The 6,000-nt window shown below is 45.2% G+C and overlaps 1 long non-coding RNA gene across 7 annotated transcripts in view; it reads right to left on the bottom strand.

Annotated features, from left to right (window-relative positions):
* Positions 1-1,877, bottom strand: part of LOC118170119 — a 21,053-nt gene extending 19,176 nt beyond the window's left edge. For 2 of the 7 annotated variants that reach the window (XR_004752494.1, XR_004752499.1), the window contains exon 1: positions 1,638-1,874. This is a non-coding gene — a long non-coding RNA (uncharacterized LOC118170119). The other 5 variants (XR_004752493.1, XR_004752496.1, XR_004752498.1 and 2 more) reach the window with 5 other exon arrangements.
* Between the last annotated feature and the right edge of the window lie 4,123 nt (positions 1,878-6,000).

Genomic DNA, 6,000 nt, shown 5'->3' with positions numbered 1-6,000 from the left:
AAAAAAAAAAAAAAAAAAAAAAAAAAAAAAAAGGAAAACAAGCTGCACGGAGGGCAGAACGCCGCGGGAAGTGCCGCGAGCGCACAAAGAAGCCCCTGGGCTGCGAACACGGACACAACATTTTTGTCCCCAACTTCCTCCGGCTCCAGCCGGGACGCGGCTGCCGGCGCTGCCCGCCTGGGGCTGCCCCTAGCCGGGCCGGGCCAGGCCAGGCCCCCGCTGCCCGCGACGCCGCCGCCTCCGCCGGCGGGCGCCGCCACGGGCCGGGCCAGGCCTCCCTGGGGGCACTCCGGGGATTCTGCCCGGCCGCAGTCGCCTCCTCGCCCCTCCCGCGCTGCGATGCGAGCCCGCGGTACCTGCCGGGTGCCCGGGGCCGCCGCCCGTCCCGTCCCTTCCCGTCCCGTCCCGTCCCCGCACGGAGGAGGGAGCGGGGCGGCGCCGCCGCCCCAGGCCGCCCGCAGAGGGGCCGGGGCCCGGGACGCGGCCGGAGCGGCGGCGACGCCGGCTCCGCGTTCCCGGAGCCAGAGCGCCCCCTGCCGGCCCCGCGGGCTGAGGCGGGCGCCGCCCGCCCGGGGCACCGGGGGGCTGCGGCCGGGCCTGCCCGCCTGGAGCCCGCTGCTGCCCCGCGGGGGCCCGGGGCGTGCAGGTGTCAAGGCCCGGCCCGTGTGTGCAGGCGCTAAGGGCGGCCGCGGCTCTCCTCAAGCGTCTCCGTCCCTCTCCGTGCAGACACTCGGCGCAGCACACGCGAGGTTGGCCCCGCTGGGGCGAACCCCTGGCTCGGTTTCACCGAGCTCAGTGTCAGCGCTCATCCGAAAGTCACGAGCAGGAACCAGCCCTGCAGATCCGTCACGTCCCCGGGGCTGGAGGCGACCCGGTGGTCTGCAACAACCTGTATCACGTCAAGCCCCGGTTTTGTGGCTGGGGAAAGTAGAGAGGGACATCAGCCGGCATACTTTCTTATTCGTCTGAACGGCCTCGAGTACACCACTCTTTTTGAGCAATTACGTCTTAAATGGATTTAGCTATTTAATAAATCAGCCCCCGAGCGGTGACCTCTGATCTCTTCTCAGAGCACTGGGATTTCATGTAACGCCGCGCCAGCAAGGTTGCGGCCAAGCTGCGGCACTTACAAAGTGCCTATGGGCGATAAAAGTATTTTGGTAAAAGTGAGGCAAAAAAAACAACAACAAAAAAACGTCTCCCTTCCCGCTCTGCGGGGCAAGTCGTGGTTACCTCTGCCACGTGCCTGGAGGAGCCTGCGCTGCACTCAGAGTTTTGCCAGATGGGGACGGGAGGCAGGGTCAGCAGCAGGCAGCACCTGCATCCCCGCTTCCCCGCACAGCTGAGGGGTGGGTTATAGCCCCCGTCCTCGCCAGAGGACATATTTGCCATCTCATCTCCTCCTCCTCCATTTGTCCCTCCTCCCTCTTCCTCCGCGGCCCTGAGCAAGGCAGGTGCGGGAAGCCACGAACGCCACACGCGAGTTCTTCACATACCCACCCTGTCCTCGGGAGAGTCGGCGCAGCAGGCGGGAGAGAGCAGCAGGCCTCGTGCCCACAGACTGCAGCAGCAGCAGCCGGTGGGCTGCCTCCTGCCTTCTCCTCGGCCACCGGTCCCCCCAGCCCGCAGCAGCTCACCTGCCGGCGAGCCCCTCGCCATCCCGCGGGTTCTCCGTCCCCAGCTGCCGGGAGCCTCCCGCCCGCTGCGAGGAGGAGAAATCATCTGAGGAGGGAAAGGGAACAAAAGAACGAGATCAGAAAGAGGAATAAAAGCAGGAAATGTGGTGAATAATAAAAACAAAAGGAGGAATTTTCCCCGGGGGGAGGGATAGTGCCTTTTATAAGAGCTTTTTTTCTTTTTCTTTTTCTTTTTTTTTTTCTCCAGTTTTTGCAAAAATTCTGACAATGCACATGCTCATTTTCCCTTTCCCATCCCACACAAACCTGTTGTTATTTTACTTTCATTATTTCACTTTGCTGCAGCAGAAATGCTGAATCATAAAACGGGGGTTAGTGAAAATGGTATTTATCTTGGAGGAATGAGCCCCGCATTATTTTAAAGATCCCTGCACTGCCGCTGTTATTATTATTATCATCATCATCATCATGCATCTTGGCAGGTTGAAAGGTATCTCAGAACAGTACGAATTCAGCAGTAATTTAACATCCCACAGCAGTACTTTAAAAGCATCAAATAACATTTTGAATTTTAAGTCAGTACAACTGTAAATAAATGGATGTACTCCCACATGTCTGTTGTTTTTAAACTTGTGATGATCCTAAAATATTTGCCTAACAGCTTTGAGCTGCAACAGAATTTCAGCTCATATATACATGTGCGTGTGATATTGAATTAAACCATTTGTCATTCTTTTCCATAAAAGACACAATTTGGCTCTCAGCAAACCGTTTGAAATAGAAATTATGATGATGATACTACAGCCCCATTTTATTTTATGGTAGTGTATTGATTGTCAAATAGACAATACACGCATTTTTGTAATGGTCTAAAAGAAGATATTCTGCGTTTTTATTTTACAGTCCTTATGCTATTACTCGCTTTCATTTCTATAAAGAATGGCATCTTTCAGAGATGCTACCATAAATTGCTTCATTTAATAAATTGCTACACAGAATAATAATGTTACACCAGAGAGCAGCACTTGGTAATTTGGAAGAAATAACATTTTTCTTTTAAAACATTTCTGTCTCTTTATTTTTAAATTAAAATTTTCTCTCTGCTGTTTTCTATCTAAAGAATAACCTGATTATTAGCAAATTCTTTTTTTTTTCTTTTTTTCTTGCAAGCATCAGAACTTGGTTGTGACATAAAGAGGTTAATTAAAACGGGGAACAAATTAGATTAATTTCCATGGATATAAGAGCGTTATAAAAGTCTTGTTCTCAACAATGACTCCATAACAGAACAATCTGATTTATGCCTAAGCAGGTTCCTTATTCTGTCTAGCGAGGACTGCCACTGGTGTCTCGGTGACAGGGTTTTTATTATTTCTTTGACAGTTTGATAGGAAGTCGGTGCTTGCTTCTGGGTTTGCAGTCTCTTCAAACCTGGATTATGAAGGTTACCATAAAGATATGGATGAAACACTGCCTCCCCAAAGCCCCATCCGTATGGCCCACACCCCAGTGTGGAGATTGCTTTTGCAATAACAACTGCAGACAACCTGCTCCATATGCTATTAGAGATGCAATTCAAATAGTCACTGGTGAAGGAGTCTCCCAAGCTGTGGAAAACAAGGTCAGTAAAAACATAGAGCAGGCTGCAAATTTGTCACAAGATGGTGTGATGTCTCTGGTTTTATGTTTGTTTGTGTTTGTGGTGTTTTGTTTTTTTTTTTCCTGAGGCCACCAATTTCAACAGAATTAGATATTTTCATACCTGTTTTTTACAGTGATTCAATTTGAAATTTGTAACGTGGGAAAATGATCTCTATGTGAGACATAAATATATGCATTATTTTGTACCACACAAGAAGATGATCTTGCTGGTGTGTTACAATACATTAATAGGGTTGAGTCGTTTAGTATCTTTTGTCAGGTTGCAAAATGCCAGTATTTGCAAACTACAATGCAGAATTTGCTTTGCTTTTCTTCATAACAGCATGAAATGTTGCTGCAAAGGTCTTCCACTACTTCTCCATTTCTCAGAATTAAAAAAAAAAATCCTTCAGACTGTGATACGAAGGCAGTAGAATTACTTACACTGCATAAAGTTAGGATACACAAAACTTTAAACTTTATTTTATAAGAGCATTGGGTGCATAAGACACTTGCCTCATGACAACTTCGTATCTCTTCAAGGAGAAAGCAGACCTATATGATATAAGGAAAAAAAATAAGAAGAAAATAACACCAGAAGAAAATAACACCAGATATTTTATCCAAACAGCAACAGCATGCTTCTCAAAATAAAGTGATTTGTTTTCAAGAATAGAGAGACGGGATCTGCTAATATATGAGGAAAGGCTTTCTCTTCAACAACTTAATTTATGTCTGAAGATGTGTGTACTTTGTGTTACTAACCTCAGGGGATGTGTGGTTTTAAACATAGCATCAGTGTAGATACCTGTAATGGAAAATGTGAGTGGTTATTTGGGGAGCTTTTTTCTTATTTAGACTTAAAAACTGTGCCTTCTTACATTGCCTATTCCAAACATGTAACTTGTCTCCATATATCAGATGGTTTAATTTGTGTGAGAGAAGTTATCAGGAAACTGCTTAGGAGATTGAAACCCTCTATTTCTCTGGAAATTAGGAAGCAAAATGCAAGGCCTCTGATTACTGTGTTACCCTGGTGTTTCAATGCAGAACAGGACATAAGATGGTTATGTTCTTCTCTTCTGCCACTGCAGATATTGGGGTGCTCTGTTACAACTGCTAACAGATATGGTTGCTAGCTACGGTGTGTGCACACGTGTTGCAGACAATCCATAGGACAGAAGGTTTGGTACCTCAGAGACCCTCTGATGCAAAGAACAAACTCTGCTTCATACAGATCCCCACCGGACAAGGCACATGGTTCAGATCCTGTTAAATAGCAGACGTTCAGAGCCATTGGCATGTGGCATTTGAACGTCACTAGCAGACAACCATTAACTCTGAGAACAAGTGCAGTAAGCTAGGTAAGGACACAAACAACTCATCACAAATCTTTGGCTTTTTTTTTTTTTTTTTTTTTTTTTTTTTTTGTAGATAATACCCGTCTCTGAATGCCTAAACAGCAACGTGTAATATTCTTAATCACACAGGGCCAAATCTCCATATCTAGCAATCTCGAACACCAATGTACCTGCTGCACTAAAATTTAATATATGTTCAAATCAGGGAATTGGGCAACCAAATAGCTTCTTATGCATCACTGGCAATTTGCACAATCGTGGTATATCCATGCACTGCTATTGTTAATGCATATGACTCCAGACTACATACAGAAAATCCTATTTATATATATATATATTTTTTAAGGACTATATTTTTTTAAAGGGACCTCCTTTTTTGCCACCTAGAATTACCTTCTTTTTGATCTTTAATTCAGAGTAACAAAACATGGACACTCAAATAGCCATTAGCGCAAGCAAGCCAGCAGAATGGTAGCTTGATTGCACATACGATTTTCTGTGGGATATCTGAAAGCAAGTTAGTAATTTGGCCCTTTATCATTTTCTCCTTGAACATGTGCGTAGGTGGGTGCTTCTGTGCATATGTATATCAATTAATATAGCATACAATTACTTAATGCAATTAGAGTGAATTTAAGAAATACAGAAAGCCCAGAACCTACACTCTTGTTTTTCTGACCATTTCCCCCTTTTAAAAAATAAATGACTCACTCCAGTTGCAAGAGCCAAGATATTCTTTACACTTGACGATTTAGCTACCTTATGTGTTTTTACTGGAGAAAAAAAAGCCCTCTATCATTTATCATGTCATCTTATCACAGTCTCTTTGTGAGACGCAAATAGCACACTAATGTTTTCTTTTGTTAGGGTGAGTTGGCAATCTCCTCAGAGATGGAGCAACTACAGACAGCTCTTTTTTTTGATAATCTTCCTGACACTTGGATGAGACTGGCTTATCCATCAACATACAGTTGCTCAGTGGTAAGCCGCATGCCAACAGTCAATCAGCATGGATGATGCTTCTTGTCCATCCTAAAATACAGAACAGAAACTAAAGATTTTTTGGCAAATATCTTGCCGTCTTGTGTAACTCAGAATAGCTTTTTATCATAAACTGATATTAACAGTGCTTTGAAAAGCAGTAAAAGCCTTGCATTTACCTTGCCAATTACTGCAGACTTGGAAAGATTTTTCTAAAACCTGCATTCCCACTTCTACCTTGCTTGCTTTTTCTCAAGCTGTATGTGCTGACCAAAGAGTTTTGGCAAGCACTGTAGTACCTTGTATCTCCTACTCAGAAGACTAAGCTTGAATTCTTATGTTTTTTTTGTTTTGTTTTGTTTTTTTTTGGGGGGGGTCAG

The sequence above is a fragment of the Oxyura jamaicensis genome, chromosome 7 (genome assembly GCF_011077185.1).
Source record: "Oxyura jamaicensis isolate SHBP4307 breed ruddy duck chromosome 7, BPBGC_Ojam_1.0, whole genome shotgun sequence".
Taxonomy (NCBI): Eukaryota; Metazoa; Chordata; class Aves; order Anseriformes; family Anatidae; genus Oxyura; species Oxyura jamaicensis.
Note: the sequence above shows the minus strand (reverse complement) of the source record. Positions and strands in the feature narration are given on the sequence as shown.